A 17,109-nucleotide genomic window follows, 5' to 3' on the forward strand; every position below is an offset into this window, starting at 1 on the left:
GTTAAGAACTTTTTATGAGAAGTTCTAATTTAAATACTCATTTCATCTAATGTTCAAATTTTAATTCTTTAGTTGATCTCTTAATGTACACAATTGTTCCTTCTCAAATTCTTTAGTCATCCTTTTCAAATTCTTCAATTTATTGTATACAACTCTTTTATCAAGCTTCCTAAAGCTTTAGTATATTCCTAGAATACAAAAGTAAAATGATATCTTGTTCTTTAACAATTCATTTTATGCATGGTTGAGAGAAAATGCATATTATGCTAATTGAGGAATGTTTCTCGCTTGTTGAACTTATAGTATTGAATTTAACACACTAACACTTTACAACAATGAACTAACAATATTCATGAAGAAAATAGCAATATGGAAGATTCATCTACATAATGAAGAAGGCAATATGGGAGATTCCAATCACGTTCCAAGGCATTTTTTAAAATGTGGATGTGACAAAAGGTTGTTGTGGAAGGTGTTGTTTGTATATGGGAAATTTCTTGATCATTGTGTATAATCCTAATGTTGATAGATATGTCTACTAAGTGGTTCCAGTTAATGGGGCATTGATTTGAGCATTCAATATATTCTTATTCTTTATCAAAGTATTCTTTTGTTGTATTTGTGTTCTTCAATTTATGCCTTACGGCGTTTCCTTTGCAACATCTGGTGCAAATGCTAGTAATAGACTCTTTGAAAAATGTGACATAGACATACATTATATATCAATAACATTTTTGGTTATTTTAATGTTGAAATAATGCCAGCGATCATCATGCCATGATGGGGAACATGAAGCTCTATATATAGGCCATGGCAGTAGGCTTCTACCACATAAATTTTAGTTTGTTATCTTGAGCTATCGTAAGATATCGGCCAACATAGATGACCCTAGTTTCTACTGTTTCATTGGATTCCAAACGATGTTTGTGCATAAATTTGTTCGATTTTACTCATGAGTTGAAGGTTATCCGTAGAGAAATCCCAAATTTTGTAATGTGCGGAGGAGGGAAATCCATGACACCTCTCATGAGCATGAGTTCCATTTTTTCGTTTATTAACTTGTTTGATTTATAATATTGACTATCTCGAGGGTTTATTGATCCCTTGGGTTTATAATATTGATATTTGTGTTGGTTTATCAATCTTTTGTGTTTAAAAAAATTATTTTTTAAGATTTATTAATCCATTATTTTCTTAATATTGAACCTTATTGTTTGATGATCCCTTAGCTCTATAATATCTTTCCCTTGGGTTTACTATTTCCTTTGGCTTATAATATTAAACACTTGGATTTAATTCTTCTTTAAGTTTATAATATTAATAATTCCTTGGGTTTATCATTTAATCCCTTGGGTTTATTAATCCTCAATATTAAGAGTTAAATTTTAGTCCTAAAGTTTAATATTAATCTCTTAGGTTTGTTTATTAACCCATTGGGTTAATAAATTTAAAAATCCCTAGGGTTTATTGATCCCTTGGGTTTATAATATTCAAAGTCATGTTGGTTTATCAATCCTTTGGGTTTAAAATATTAATTCCTAGGCTTTACTAATCCATTTTGTTTTTAATATTGATCCATTGCATTTTTCGATCCCTTGGGTTTACTAATTCATTGGGTTTATAATAGTGAATGCTTTGGTGTTTTTTTCTTTAAGTTTATAACATTAATAATTTGTTTGGTTTATCATTTAATCCCTTGAGTTTAAAATATTAATTCCTAACATTTATTAATCGTTTGGGTTTTTAATATTAGTTTGTTGGGTTTATTGATTCCTTAGGTTTATTGATTGCTTGGGTTTATTATTCATTTCTTTTTATAATTTTTTCTTTTCCTAAAGCTTGGCAGGTCCATCCATTTTCTATTATATATTAGGAAAATTTACACCACATAGATTTACCGGGTGGCCTCAACTTGCCCTGAGGGGAAACCAAGTCTATTGGACACCGGTCAACATTATACGTCATCCAAAAACAAAATTTCTTTAGTCTTTCTAGAAAAGCTAGGTAAGTCTCAGTCTCGTGTACAAGTACTACATAACTATAACAACTGACATGTGAAACAAGAAATTTAAAAGCTACCCACATAAACAAAAACTAAGCATGATGAATCTAGTCTATCTAGGCATTCTTCTCATCAGAGACAGAGGCTATAGGGGTAGGATCTTTAGTAGTTGCCCCTGGCATTCCATACAGCTCCAAGATGCAAGGGATGTGGCGGTCAATACGATCCATCCTTATGTCAGGTTTGTGCAGTTGAAATAAGATTTTCTCCATGTATTTTTTATAACTGCATAGGACCTGTATTGCGACTTCCATCCCCACAAAGATTTGTTCCATCGCTTCGCCAAGAAGAATTTTTATCAAGAAGTACAAGTACAGGGTGTGTTCGATCTGCGTAATTCTACCTCATGTATTCCTTGGATCAGGAACCATAATCCTCCAGTCTTCTATCTCCTCATTTGGTTCACTTTCCTGTTTTATCTTCACTTCACAGTCGCCAATCATCTTTTGGATTCCTTCATCTGTTTCATCCCGGTATGCCATTTCTGCCTCTACCATGAGGTGCTCAGCAGGCTTAGGACCCCTGCGGCCTTTCATTGTTCTCAGTCTCTTTGTTGCTCGGTGGATCAGGACCCTACTACCATGACTACGCCCTCTCTTTGCTGGAGCCATACCTTGTTTAGTGATGCCATGTGGACAATCAAACAACATTAGTTCCATGAACCGATTCGCATCATCCTGATGCAACTGTTCATACCATGCCTCTCTGCCATGCTTCACCTTCTGCAAGTTAAGGTATCCTAGTGCCCATAAGTAACCAGGGGAATTGGGTTTCGAGCATGGTTCCCCGAGATCCTCATAGTACCCCTCCCCCTTACCATGGTGCAATTGCCTGTCATCCCACTACAGCTGGAGCCAAGCATTTAGGCATGTCCAGAGCCTAGCTCTATGATTACTATCATACACGCATGCAACTCCCTCAGCCAACAGTTTTCCGCCATGGTTATGTTTGCCCCTCTGTCCCATATACCGCCCAAGGTCCCTAGCTGCACCGTTTCTATAATGCAGATGTAGATGCCAAGGTTTTTTCAGCGAATTACTGACATAGCTAATATCCCAACCCCAAGCCCGCGACACTTTCCTACCTCTCCCTTCACTACTCAGCCCCCCAGACATGGCACACCCACTATCTTCTATACCCCTGCTCTGAGCAACTAAGTAGGGGCATGTATCTCTACTCGACCCAGCATTACCAATGCCGTTGCAGAGACTCTCACTTAAATGCAATAAAAATAAAATGCAGATCTAAGCCATGGACCTATCTTTCCTCCCCATGTTTCTCCCATACAGTGTTAAGCCCTATTGGGACAACCTCTTGCCCTCCCTTCCACCAACAAAATCCCCACCAGCTCATGTAATTGATGCAATAACCCAACCAAATAATAGAAATAATATAGAAACGAGACCAAATTACATACTAGAGAATTGTTGCTAGCCCGCAGCTAAGGTGCCTTCGCCTCTCTTCAGCCCTGAGATGCCTTCCTTGTCCACTACAACTTTCTCCTGCCCGGCATGTTGAATGCCATTCCCATCTCTGCCACCCTACCTTATTCCTTCCTCTCCCACCTTTCCACCCCACTGACCATGCATTCATTGCTAAGGACACCACACCCCCTGCCTTGAGCATGTGGGGGACGATGGTAGTTATTGTCCTTATACAAACCATATCACATCGAAGCCTGTCGCCTCTGACATCCTCTCTCACCCTGATCAGGAGATTTGTTTTTATAATATTAATGTCTTGGGTTTATTGATCTCTTGTATTTATAATATTAATAATCCCTTGGTTTTATAAAACCTCAATATTAAGGGTTAAATATTAGACCAACTATTTATGATCATATGAATACCACAATAGATTAATCTAATATGGAAATTAACCATGGTCAACCGTGTTTATTTTAGGGTTTATAATAGTCATGTGAGGATTTATATACCCCGGGTTTATAATTTTTATCCCTTAGGTTTATCATTCCCTTGAATTTATAATATCAATCCCTGGGGTTTATTGATCTAAGGGTTCATATTTTTAGGGTTTAATATTATTCATCAATGGTAAACCATAATCAACCATGTACAATCATGGTCCAATGTTGCATTATGGCAAGGATTGTCTCAATTTGAAAATCAATCATGCTCAACCATGTTTATTTTAGTATTTTTAATATTTAACTTAGGGCTTATAAACCTTGGGTTTAATATTATTCCATTGGGTTGATAATCCCTTGGGATTTTAGTATTAATCCCTTGGGTTTATTATTCCTTTCGGTTTATAATATCAACCTCTTGGGCTTATTATTCCCTTAGGTTTATAATATCAATCATGGTCAACCATTGTTAATCATAGCCAACCATGGTCAACCATGGTTGAATGTCGCATTATGACAAAGGTCATGTCACCATGAAAGTAAACTATGTTTATTTTAGTGTTTGTAATATTTATATTAGGGTTTATATACCTCGGGTTTATACTATTAGTCCCTTTGGTTTAATAATATTCCCTTGGGTTCATAATATGGATCCCTTGGGTTTATTATTAACTTGGGTTTATAATATCAATCATGGTCAACCATGCTCAATCATTGTTAACCATGGTCAAACTTCACATTGTGACAAAACTTGTCTTGACATGAAAATCAACCATGATCAAGCATGATCCAACGTTTCATTGTGACAAATATTGTCTCGATATGAAAATCAGCTATGGTTAAGCATGGTCCAACATCGCATTGTGATAAGGGTTGTCTCAGTATGAAAATCAACCATGCTAAACCATGTTTATTTTAGTGTTTATAATATTTATCTTAGGGTTAATATACATTGGGTTTATAATATTAGTCACTAGGGTTTAATATTATTCCCTTTGGTTTATAATATTAATCTTGGTCAACCATCATCAATAATAGCCAACCATGTTCAACCATGGCCGAATGTTGAATTGTGACAAAAGTTGCCTCAATATGGAAATCAACCATGGTCAACCACAGTCCAATGTCACGTCCTAACAAAGATTGTCTTGATATGAAATTCAATGATGGTCAATCATGGTCCAATGTCACATTGTGACAAAGATTGTCTCAACATGGAAATCAACCATGCTCAACCATGTTTAATTACGGGTTTATAATATTTATGTTAGGGTTTTCACACCTTGGTTTTATAATTTGTATCCCTTGGGTTTATAATATTAATCCCTTGGGTTGATTGATCTAAGGGTTCATATTACTAGGGTTTAATATTATCCCCTTAGGTTTAAATGAATAATAATAAATTATTATCATTATTATTAACCATGTTCAACCATCTTTATTTTAGAGTTTATAATAGTCATGTTAGGGTTTATATACCTTGGGTTTATAATTTTAATCACTTAGGTTTATTATTGCATCAGGTTTAATATTATTCCATGTTTAAAATATCAACAAGAAATGATAAAAATAACATCTAGAAATTCTGATTTTATTTGTCCTTGAATTAAATTCTATTGGGTGTGGAGCCGATTATCATCCTAATTTAGAGGTTTTTGTTTCAACCGAATGTATACCCCAAGAAGATTGTACACCCCTCCATGTGGGGGGGTACGGGAGAGACTTGTCCCCCCCGCGGGGGTTCCGGGGCCAGTGGTCCCCCGAGGGGGTTTCGGGGGCAACACCCCTGAAGCTAAAAACATATGTAAAATTGCCTTGTAAAAGAATAGTAATTTTTAGTCAATCTGGGCCGTTCATTAGGCAGATGATATGATGGTAGAATTTATGTTTAGTTTAGAGTTTTTTGCCCTAGAAGGCAACCTGTCTCTTTGTATGAGGGCATTGTATTCAAGCTATGGAATAGATGTGTATTCTCAGAGTGAGAAACAGCTAGGTGAGACTGTGAGAGAAAACAGAGGATATTACAACGGATTTTTTGTAGGATGTGTCTCTTCATTTTGCTGGATAATAGGAAGGAAGGACTGGCTATTCGGGGTGGACATAGCCCAAACTGGGTGAACCACGTATATCTGTGTCTCTCTGGTTTTATGTGTTTTTGTTTTTCTGCATATTATATGTCTTGCATTTCTGTATCATATATAATATTTTTCTAACAAATTCTAATTATTTTCTCATAGCAACTCATAATATCTAAGTTAAGTTGACTTAGTTAGCTTAGGAATTTTGAGTTAGAAGTCTATCTCGAGTAATCTAGAGTGATCCCTCAGTTTTAGGGGTCCAATTTGAGTTTATTGGAGTTGTAATTAGATAACTCAACTTGACTGAGTTATATCAAGTTAAACTAGTTCTAACTATTGGAGGAACCAGTAGACGTCTAGTAGTGAGTTGGCGCACTAGTGCATCCTTAGTGCCACACTAGCTAACTAAAGATTCACTCAGGAATAACTCATGCATGTCAGTTTAGAGAAAGACCCAGTTAAGACGAGAGTGTAGGGATAATGTACTATCAGTAGTATAATTTTTCGAGTTGTACAGATGGTGCATGCAATTATTTGAGGCCCTAAGTTTGTATTGCGCAGTTATGAAAGAAGGATTTTGTCATTAAATAGAGGATAATTCCTCTAGGAATTGAGCAAGGAAGTAGGGGATTGGAAGGCATCACAATAGGCTAAGTGTTGTCTTAAGCTAGCTTGTGAGCAGAGAGTTGATCATACTTGTGCGAGAATTGTTCTAGTGAGAACAAGCTTTGTATTTTCTTCTCAGACTTTTGATTAATCTAATATAGATAGTCGGGGTTTTGAGGAGTTTGTTTCCCTAGATAAATATTGTGTTATTAGCCATTGATTATCTTCCTCTTTTTGATTATTGTTTTCATCAATCATTGGTTTTCGTTGTTGAGAGTAGAGTAGATTCTTGTCTTGTGTTTTAGGAAATTACATGAGCTATAGACTCTATAGGGAAATCTTATTGGTATCGAAGCTGAATAAAATATAATAGAGGAACTTTTGAGTTCGGGGTTATAGGTGAAATTGGAATTTGCAATTCACACTTCAGGGTTAGACAATAGCTTTCTATTGTTTGACACTCGAGAATACCTTGGATTGCAGCTCGAATTACATAGCCTAGAAGGATAGGATGGAGGAAGTGCTAGAAGATAATGGCCTCAAGGAGTTCATTTATCAAGACATTCCTAAGCCACCATCATCGTAGGCTAAACATATGGTCGAATGGAAGAAGTGTGTGGTAAAGGCGAGGTGGATAATCCTTGAGGGAGTTCGAGACCACATTGTCTCAAGTCTCCATGGGAAGGAAACTCTATATGCTATGTGTTAAGCATTGACGGACCTATTTCAGAACAACAGTGACCATAGGAAGTTGGCACTAAAGGAAAAATTCGAAAAATCAAGATGGAGATAGGTGACTCAATTGCAAATTACTTGACCAAGTTCACCCATTTTCGGGATGAGCTTGGAAGTGTTGGAATCATTGTTGTCGAGGATGATATGCTGAGCCTAGCTCTAGAACTTCCCAAGAGTTGGCATAGTTATCAAAACTCTGTCAATGGGAGGGAGAAGCTATCAGATTAAGAATGCCTGTGGTTAGATTTTGTACAAGAGGAGTTTCGGTGGAACAACAGAGATGGGACCTCTTCCAAAGAAGTAGGAGAGGACCTTTCCTTAGTGAGTAAGGAAAAAAAGTCCAGGGGAAATAAGTGCCAAGGTGAGGAAGGCACCAAGAAGATGGACTTGTTGAAAGTCAAGTTTTTCACTGTCACAACCATGGGCACTATGCCACGAATTTCCCATAGAAGAAAGCAAGCAAGCAAGAGCCTACAGTAGCTGTAGCAGGTGAAACTCTAGCTTCACAATTCAAACTTGATTTCACTCTCATTGCATGCATGGATAGTACTGTCATGGGTGGTGTGTTGTATCTTGACAACTGTACCTAGTTCCATATGATGGGGAACATAGATCTCTTTAGTGATTTTGAGGAGAAAGACCTCAAGAAAAACACAGAGTTTTGAGGTGATGGGAGGTGTAATGCTACCGGGTTGGGTATGGTTACCTTTCAGAGGGATTCTCTCTCCCCCCGAGAATCATAAATGTGATGTATGTTCCAAGACCAAAGAAGATCTTGTTTCAGTCGTGGTATTGGAAGACCATGGCTATGATGTGATTTTTAGTAAGGGAAATATTTTCCTTAGACACATTGCCATGGGACAAGTGAAACAGATCGGTGCATAGATCAAGAACCCGTATGCCCTTGAGGTACAATATGCATGCAAAGACTTGAGAAGAAAGGAAAATTTTAGAGACTTGGTGGTTGAGAGGGGTAGTGAATTACATCTCAAAATTCAACCCCAAAAGAAGCCTAAGAAGAAGTCTCACACAACTGTGGAGCAACCACAATTTGAGAAACAGAGAGGAGACCGAGTGGAGAGATCCAGTCAAGAAGTTTCACAAGCAGTATCAAACAATTTTTTAGCAGGAAAAATCAAAGAAGTAGAGAGGAGACTTAGTGGAGACATCCACTGATGCAGATACCTTCAATAGGGGGGGAATTTCAAGCTAAGTGGGCAGAGGAAGCACATACATCCATACATCCAAGTGTGATGTGGGGCGATGTGGAGTGATAGTCTCAAGAGGGCTAAAATTGGGCAAGGTCCATTGGGAGGTTTTGTATCATGGATTGTACCTTGCTATGGGATCCCAAAGTACATAGTAGCAGGAGGAATCAATGGTGATTGATGAAGTTAGAGATTAGAGTGATAGAGGCTAGAGTAGTTAGATACTGAAGAGCATAGAGAAGAGTTCACAATAGTGAAGAAAGGCAGAGTCAGCAAAAGCATAGAGGTTTTAGCCAATAGAGGTAGAGCTAGTAGTAGTTAGAGACTTTGCTGAAAGATGCATCATAATGATTCCAAGTTGGATTCTTTTTTAGTTTCAGGAGTTGTTGTAGCAACAACACTAGAGAGAAGTGTTGCATGTAGAACATTCCAAAGATACAAGATCGAAATAATGTTGAATTACTTTGTTGTTGAGAGGGAGTGTTGAAAATAGAAACAAGAAATGTTAAAAATAACATCTAGAAATTCTAATTTAATTTCTCCTTGAATTAAATTGAGAATTAAATTGTAATTATTTTCTCATAGCAAATTGTAATAGTTAATTTGACTTAGTTAGCTTAGGAATTTTGAGTTAGAAGTCTATCTGGAGTCATGTAGAGTGATCCCTAAGTTTTAGGGGTCCAGATTGAGCTTATTGGAGTTGTAATTAGATAACTTAGTTTGACTGAGTTGTAGCCAATTAAACTAGTTCTAACTATTGGAGGAACTAGTAGAGGTCTAGTAGCGATTTGGTGCACTAGTGCATCCTGAGTGCCACATAAAATAAGTAAATATTCACTCAAGAATAACTCATGCATGTCTGTTCAGAGGAAGACCTAGTTGAGACTAAAGTACAGGGTTAGTGTACTATCAGTTGTATAATTTTTTGAGTTGTACAGATGGTGCAAGCAAATAGTTGAGGACCTAAGTTTTGATTACGTAGTTATGGAAGAAGGATTTCCTCATTAAATAGAGGCTAATTCCTCTAGGAATTGGGAAAGGAAGTAGGGGCTTGGAAGGGAACATAATAGGCTAAGTGTTGGCTTGAGTTAGCTTGTGAGCATAGAGTTGATCATACTTGTGCACGAATTGTTCTAGTGAGAACAAGATTTGTATTGTCTTCATAGACTTCTGATTAATGAAATATAGATAGTCGAGGTTTTGAGAAGTTACTTTCCCTAGATAAATATTGTATTATGTGTCATTTATTATCTTCCTCTTAATGATTATTGTCTTCATTGATCATTGGTTTATTTTGTTGAGAGTAAGTAGATTCTTGTCTTGTTTTTTAGGAAATTACATGAGTTGTTGAATCTATAGGAAAATCTACATGTTATCAGAGTTGAAGACACTATAATAGAGGATATTTTGAGTCTGGGGTTACAAGTGAAATTTGAATTTTTCCTTCACAATTCAGGGTTGACAGATGGCTTTCTATGGGTTTATACTCATGTATGCCTTGGATGGAAGCTCAAATTACATAGACTAGAAGAAAAGGATGGAGGTAGTGCTAGAAGATAATGGCCTCAAGGAATTAATTGATCAAGAAATTCCTAAGACACCAACATTAGATTTTAAAGATCTGGTCAAATGGAAGAAGTGTGTGGGGAAGGCGAGGTGGATAATCCTTGAGGGAGATAGAGACCACATTGTCTCGAGTCTCCATGGGAAGGAAACTCTATACACTATGTGGAAATCATTGGATGACCTGTTTCAGAACAATGGTGACAATAGAAAGTTGGCACTGAAGGACAAAGTTCGAAAAATCAAGATGGAGGTAGGTGACTCAATTCCAAATTATTTGACCAAGTTCACCCATTGTCGGGATGAGCTTGCAATTGTTGGAATAATGTTTGTTGAGGATGATATGGTTAACCTAACTCTTCTAGGACTTCCCAAGAGTTGGCATAGTTATCAGGACTCTATCAATGGGAGGGAGAAGATTCTAGATTGGGAACAATTGTGGTCATATTTGATACAAGAGGAGTTTGACGAAACACCAGAGATGGGACCTCTTCCAAAGAAGTGGAAGAGGACTTTGCCTTAGCAAGTCAGGAAAAAAAGGCTAAAGGAAAAAAGTCCTAAGGCGAGGTGAGTGAAAAGAAGATGGACTTGTCGAAAGTCAAGTGTTTTAACTGTCACGATCATGGGCACTATGTCATGAATTACCCACAAAAGAAAGAAAGAAAGAAGGAGCCTACAATAGCTGTAGTAGGTGAAGCTCTAGCTTCACAATTCGAACTTGATTTCACTTTCATTGCATGAATGGCTAACAATGTCATGGGAGGCATGTGGTATCTTGATAGAGATGACTCATTCCATATGATGAGCAACAGATATATGTTTAGTGATTTTGTGGAGAAATACCTCAAGAAAAACATAGAGTTTTGAGATCACGGGAGGTATAGTGTTACCGAGTTGGGTATTGTTACCTTTTAGAGGGAGTTTGGCTCCACTCTCAGAATCACAAATGCAATGTATGTTCCATGACTAAAAAAGAATCTTGTTTCAGTTGTGGTATTGGAAGACTATGGCTATGGTGTTATTTTTAGTAATGGAAAGGTTTTCCTTAGACACATCACCACTAGACAGGTTAAATAGATCAGTGCATGAGTCATGAACCTGTATGATCTCCAGTTACAAGATGCATGCAAAGCCCTGAGGAACAATGAAAAGGTTAGAGACTTGGTGGTTGAGAGGGAGAGTAAATTTCCTCTCAACATGCAACCCCAGAAGAACCCTCAAAAGGAGTCTCAGTCACTTGTGGTGTAGCTAGAATTGGAGAAGCAGAGAGGAAACCGAGTGGAGAGTGGAAGTGTAGACACATGATAGACACAACATTCTTGTATTCACCTCGGAAGAAAGAAAGGAGGGTTAGGTAATTATCTAGCATCTAATACTCTTTGAGGATGTGTAGGGCATCCAAGATAAGAGTAGGCAAGGGGACCAATATTCTTTGAGGGCTGGGAACCCAAGATAAGAATAGTGCTAGAAGGTCATACTCAGTGAAATCCCTGGTGGGTATGTACCTTGAGAGACAATGATGAAGGTGTCTATAAATCGTTAGTCTCGCCAACATTTTTGGTCATGGTCTCATAGAGAGATGGAGCTATTATTCAAGGCCTTGAACTGTGACGATCCTGGTTGATATGATGTTATACAGATGGGATTACCAATTCAATTTTTCTTATGAGAAATTCTTCAGATCGAGAATGACCAAGTACCCTAGTAAATGCCTCCCTAGTTAAGAGGGAGTGTTGAAGAAAAGTGTAACTAGGTTCGGTATTTGTAAATGTAATTTTGATCTTTGTACTTGTCAAGAAAAATAAATATTATTTTTATAAATTATCCGAATGATTTTCTTGCTCATTCATAGGTCTAGGAAAGTCAAAGGATCAAAGTCATGTTCAACCATGGTCGAATGTCGCATTGTGACAAAGCTTGTCTCAATATGGAAATCAACCGTGGCCTAATGTCATTTTCTAACAAATATTGTCTCGATATGAAATTCAATGATGGTCAATCATGGTCCAATGTCGCATTGTCACAAGGATTGTCTCAATATGGAAATCAACCATGGTCAACCATATTTATTTAAGGGTTTATAATATTTATGTTACTGTTTGCATACCTTGGGTTTATATCCCTTAGATTTATTATTCCCTTGGGCTTATATTTTCAATCCCCTAGGTTTATTGATCTAAGGGTTCATATTCCTAGTGTTTAATATTATTCCCTTCGGTTTACATGAATAATAATAAATTATTATCATTATTATTAAACATGGTCAACCATGTTTATTTTAGGGTTAATAATAGTCATGTTAGGGTTTATATACCTTGGGTTTATAATTTTTATCCCTTAGGTTTATGATTCCCTTGGGTTTAAAATATCAATCCCTTTTTTTTTATTTCTATGAGGTTTCATATTCCTAGGGTTTAATATTATTCAATAATGGTCAACCGTAATCAACCATGTTCAACCATAATCCAACATGGCATTGTGAAAATGATTATCTGAATATGAGAATCAATCATGCTCAACCATATTTATTTTAGTATTTTTAATATTTATATTAGGGTTTATATACCCTGGGTTTATAATATTAGTCCCTTGGGTTTAATATTGTTCCCTCAAATTCATAATCCCTTGGGGTTTTAGTATTATTCACTTGGGTTTATTATTCGTTTGGGTTTATAATATCAATCTCTTGGGTTTATTATTCCCTTAGGTTTATAACTCAATCATCGTCAACCATTGTTAACCATAGCAAACCATGGTCAACCATCATTGAATGTTACATTGTGGCAAGGATTGTCTCACCATGAAAATAAGCCATATTTATTTTAGCGTTTGGAATATTTATATTAGGGTTTATATACCTTGGGTTTAAAATATTAGTCCCTTCAGTTTAATACTAGTCCCTTGGGTTTAATATTATTCCCTTGGGGTTTTAGTATTGATCCATTTCAGTTTATTTTTCCCCTGGGTTCATAATATCAATCCCTTAGGTTTATTATTAACTTGGGTTTACAATATCATTCATGGCCAATCATGGTCAACCATAACCAACCATGGTCAATCATGGTTGAATGCCGCATTGTGAAAAAAAATGTTTCCATATAAAAATCATGGACAATCATGGACAATCATGGTCATCCATGCTTGATCAGGGTCAACCATGTTTAATATAATCAAACATGGTCAAACATGGTCAATCGTGGTCAACCATGGTCGAACGTCACATTGTCACAAATATCATCTCGATATGAAAATCAACCATGATCAACCATGGCCCAATGTCGCATTGTGACAAAGATGATCTCAATATGGAAATCAACCAAGGTCCGACATCGCATTCTGACAAAGATTTTCTCGATATGAAAATCAATCATGGCTAACCATGGTCCGATGTTGCATTGTGACAAGTACTGTCTTTATATGGAAATCAATCATGGTCAACCATGTTTATTTTAGGGTTTATAATATTTATGTTAAGGTTTATGTACATTGGTTTTATAATTTTTATCCCTTAGGTTTATTATTCCCTTTTGTATATAATATTCGTGTGTTGGGTCTTTTATCTAAGGGTTCACATTCTTAGGGTTTAATATTATTGCCTTAGGTTTATAGTCCTTGGGTTTTTAGTATTAATCCTAGTGGTTTGTTATTCCTTTGGGTCAAACATGGTGAATCATAGTCAACCATGCTCAACCATGCTCAAATGTGGCTTTGTGACCAAGATTGTCTCAATATGAAAATCAAACATGGTCAACCATGGTTCAACATCACATTGTGACAAAGAATTAGTTATTATTATTGATTATTATTAATAATTATTATTATTATTATGTAAAAATGAATTAATTATTATTATTAATAATGGTTTTTGTCATAGATACAAATGAAGCCTTATGCGTATATCAACAACATTTACTAAAATAATTATTTACATTACTAAATAATTATTGTTATTAAGATTGTTATTATTAATTGATATTACTACTATTATTATCAGTTAATATTATTATTAGATATTTCAATTATATTAAATAATTTAAAACTAAATATTATTAAATAAAATATTATACAGTAGCTTAATATTATTTTAATATATAATATAATATTAATATAATAATCATAAATATATAAATATATAAGAATATAGTTGTTATTTTTTCCCAAGGAAAAATCACAATTTTATTCATATCAAACAAAATTAAATATAGTAGATGCTAAAAGCATATGCATAATAATGGAACCTGGTGACAAGGAACAAATAAAAACTCATGAGAGAGTTACCCTATTCTATTCTTTCCTACCTTTCTTTTTTTCCACTTTTCACCAACCCCTAGAGTTGGGTGTGGATGATACAATGCTTTTTTTAGCCTCATTTATATTTCATGGGATTTCTTTGTTAGAATCTGAGCCTTATGATGCATGAGTTCATTTGGTACCAATCGCTTCTTTTTCGAAGCTAATCATCACAATATGCTATTGTTGTTCAATAGGCATTGGAACTAATGTTGAGTTGTGTTTTTCCTTGTCCTTCTAGGTGGTGTCCTCATAATTCTGAGCATTATTATTTGTGGTATTATTTATAGTTTCTTCTTCTTTTGTTTTATCTTCTTGTGTCTCAGAAAGGTTCCATCCTTTTGACTTTTGTGGTTGTCTCTTTTTCCTTTCTTTTTTTTTTTTATTTTGAGGACAAGCATTTTGAAGATGACCAGTTTGAATACATATACGACATCTGAAGGTCGTATTCTCATAGTCATGGGGATGGGACCACTACTAATTGTTGTGATATAGCATGATGCGATCTGGTAATCCTTTTCTAAGGTCTACCTCCACATAGATTCTAGAAATGGTGAAGATACCCTTTGTGAGTCGATCTGCATCTACTTTTAGAAATTTCCACAGGGAATTCCCACTGCCTCTTAATACTTTATGATGCCAAAAATACAAAGGTAGATTACGTAACCTTACCCACACTCACATTTTGGAAACCACCATGGTGTTTGCATCAAAACCTGGAAAGCATGGTATCATGAATAGACCTGCAATACCCCAAAACCATTCTCCCTTTGTGTAAAGGTTATTCCTTATCTTTTGTTATGTCAAAATTGACAATGAAGAAACCTTTAGAGCATAAATGGATGTCAAAGATTTTTGTCCATGTGGAAAAATTCCATTGATATAGGGCCTCTAATTTGGGCCAAAACCAATTGAATCTGCATATCACTTCTTTAGAAAGGAATTCATCATGAATCTCATTTACCTCATGAAAAGTAATTGTCAACGGTGGCACCTCAGTCATCTGCTCCATGATGTAGAGACCAGGAGTAGTGGGAGGTTGTTCTAGTTGTTCTTGTGGCTCCATCTTCCCTTTGACTACATATTGGAATGAAGTTGGGCCTTTTGAGCTTGTCCCAGGAAATCATCCTAGAATTCTTGCGTTAAGGAAGATGGTTGAGTCACCTCCAATGTTATAATCATGTAGCTTGTATTCCTCCTACAATACTTTCCCTAAATAAATAAGAATTTGTAGACTAGTTGGTATACCCATATTTTCTTAAATTGTTTGTTTGAGATTTTTTATCCACTCCCAATTCCCGACCTTCCAACAAATCGATTTCCCTTCAAGTGATTTGGATCAGAGTTCCTTCATGTGGATATGACATTAGATCTCCAAGATCCAACCTTGAATTGCTCATCGTTGGAAAACATTCTCGACCTACCTTTATTTCCTGGTATAGTTCAAGGACACTATCATTCCTTCCTCATAACACCCACTGTCCTATGCATCTTTCATACGCAAGGCAACGGTCCCAAAATTGATGCAGATAAAAATGTACAGAAAATCCTCTACATTGATCTGGTCAGAAGGTGGAGATTGCCTTATTTGGGGGATTAGTGTTTGCATTTGGGGAAAATAATTTAGATCTGGCGAGGATGTTCATGTCGAGGAACCCATCTCTCACCTCCCACAGTTGATCATATAATGCAACCCGAGAGCATTAGTAGAAAAAACCTCCAGGTAGAATCCCGACGCCCTTAAAGAGCAGGAGGTCATGCACCTCGTACAAATATTCTAACTAGAAGCCCTATTTTGTAAACCTCACACGAGGAACTGATCAGTATATTGGTTATATCGCATTTGTGGGCTTAGATCTTTTGAATTGAGAATGGGATGTAGATTTGTTGATATTCACTTCGTTGGAGATTCTTTTCTCATGAATATTGAGGGATCCAATCATAAATGCTGAGATCTGTGGGTTGTGCAGGAGAAACGAATTATGTTGAAGACCTTCCACCTTAGTTTGTTTGGATCTGCACAAGATGAATACAATTTGGGGGTCTATGTCATTGAAACCTGCAAATTGGTTAACCCTAGTATTGTTCATCAAAACTATCAACACCTCATGTGCTTGTCGAGGAGATTGTGCATCTACTTTAGATTCGGGAGCGCCACATTTTCCCTTTGTGATAATGGTAATGCAGGAGCCCGTGACTTGGGTTGTCGCCAAGGTCTTGGCACTTCTGTGACCCATACACAGTACTGAGAAGTCTATAAAACAACATCGAGCTCCAATCCACTCTTCATGTAAATATGATTCAAACATGTAGATCTAGCGATTTGACTTTTTGTTAGATCCCTCACTGTTCATATATAAATTGCAGCCGAGGATAGATCTGTCCTCTGTAGGCATACATGGGATATGATGTCGATCGTTAGGCAGAGAAAAGTGTAGAGCTTGGTCACCGCATCTTGGCACTGTTAATAGGTTTTAGTTAAGGCACATAATCACTTAACATGAAGAAAGGAGATGCAAATCAGCACAACCCTAACCCCCAACGCATTCCCGAATCTGCCCTCAACCAATTTTTTATACAGAGTATCGAATTCACAAAGAATTGCAATGCCATAAATCCTTGCCTCTTTGCAATCGTTAGAACTTGCCATCTCGACCTCGCCCCTCCCGTGATTTTTCATTCCAATAATATGGTTGTTAT

At 36.4% G+C, this 17,109-nt stretch overlaps 1 pseudogene; it reads left to right on the top strand.

Annotated features, from left to right (window-relative positions):
- Positions 1 to 882: 882 nt before the first annotated feature.
- Positions 883 to 17,109, top strand: part of LOC149190342 ((+)-alpha-pinene synthase, chloroplastic-like) — a 110,313-nt pseudogene continuing 94,086 nt past the window's right edge.

This window comes from Pinus tabuliformis, chromosome 3_1 (genome assembly GCF_031772625.1).
Source record: "Pinus tabuliformis cultivar Carrire ecotype Pingquan chromosome 3_1, CPIR1, whole genome shotgun sequence".
Classification (NCBI taxonomy): Eukaryota; Viridiplantae; Streptophyta; class Pinopsida; order Pinales; family Pinaceae; genus Pinus; species Pinus tabuliformis.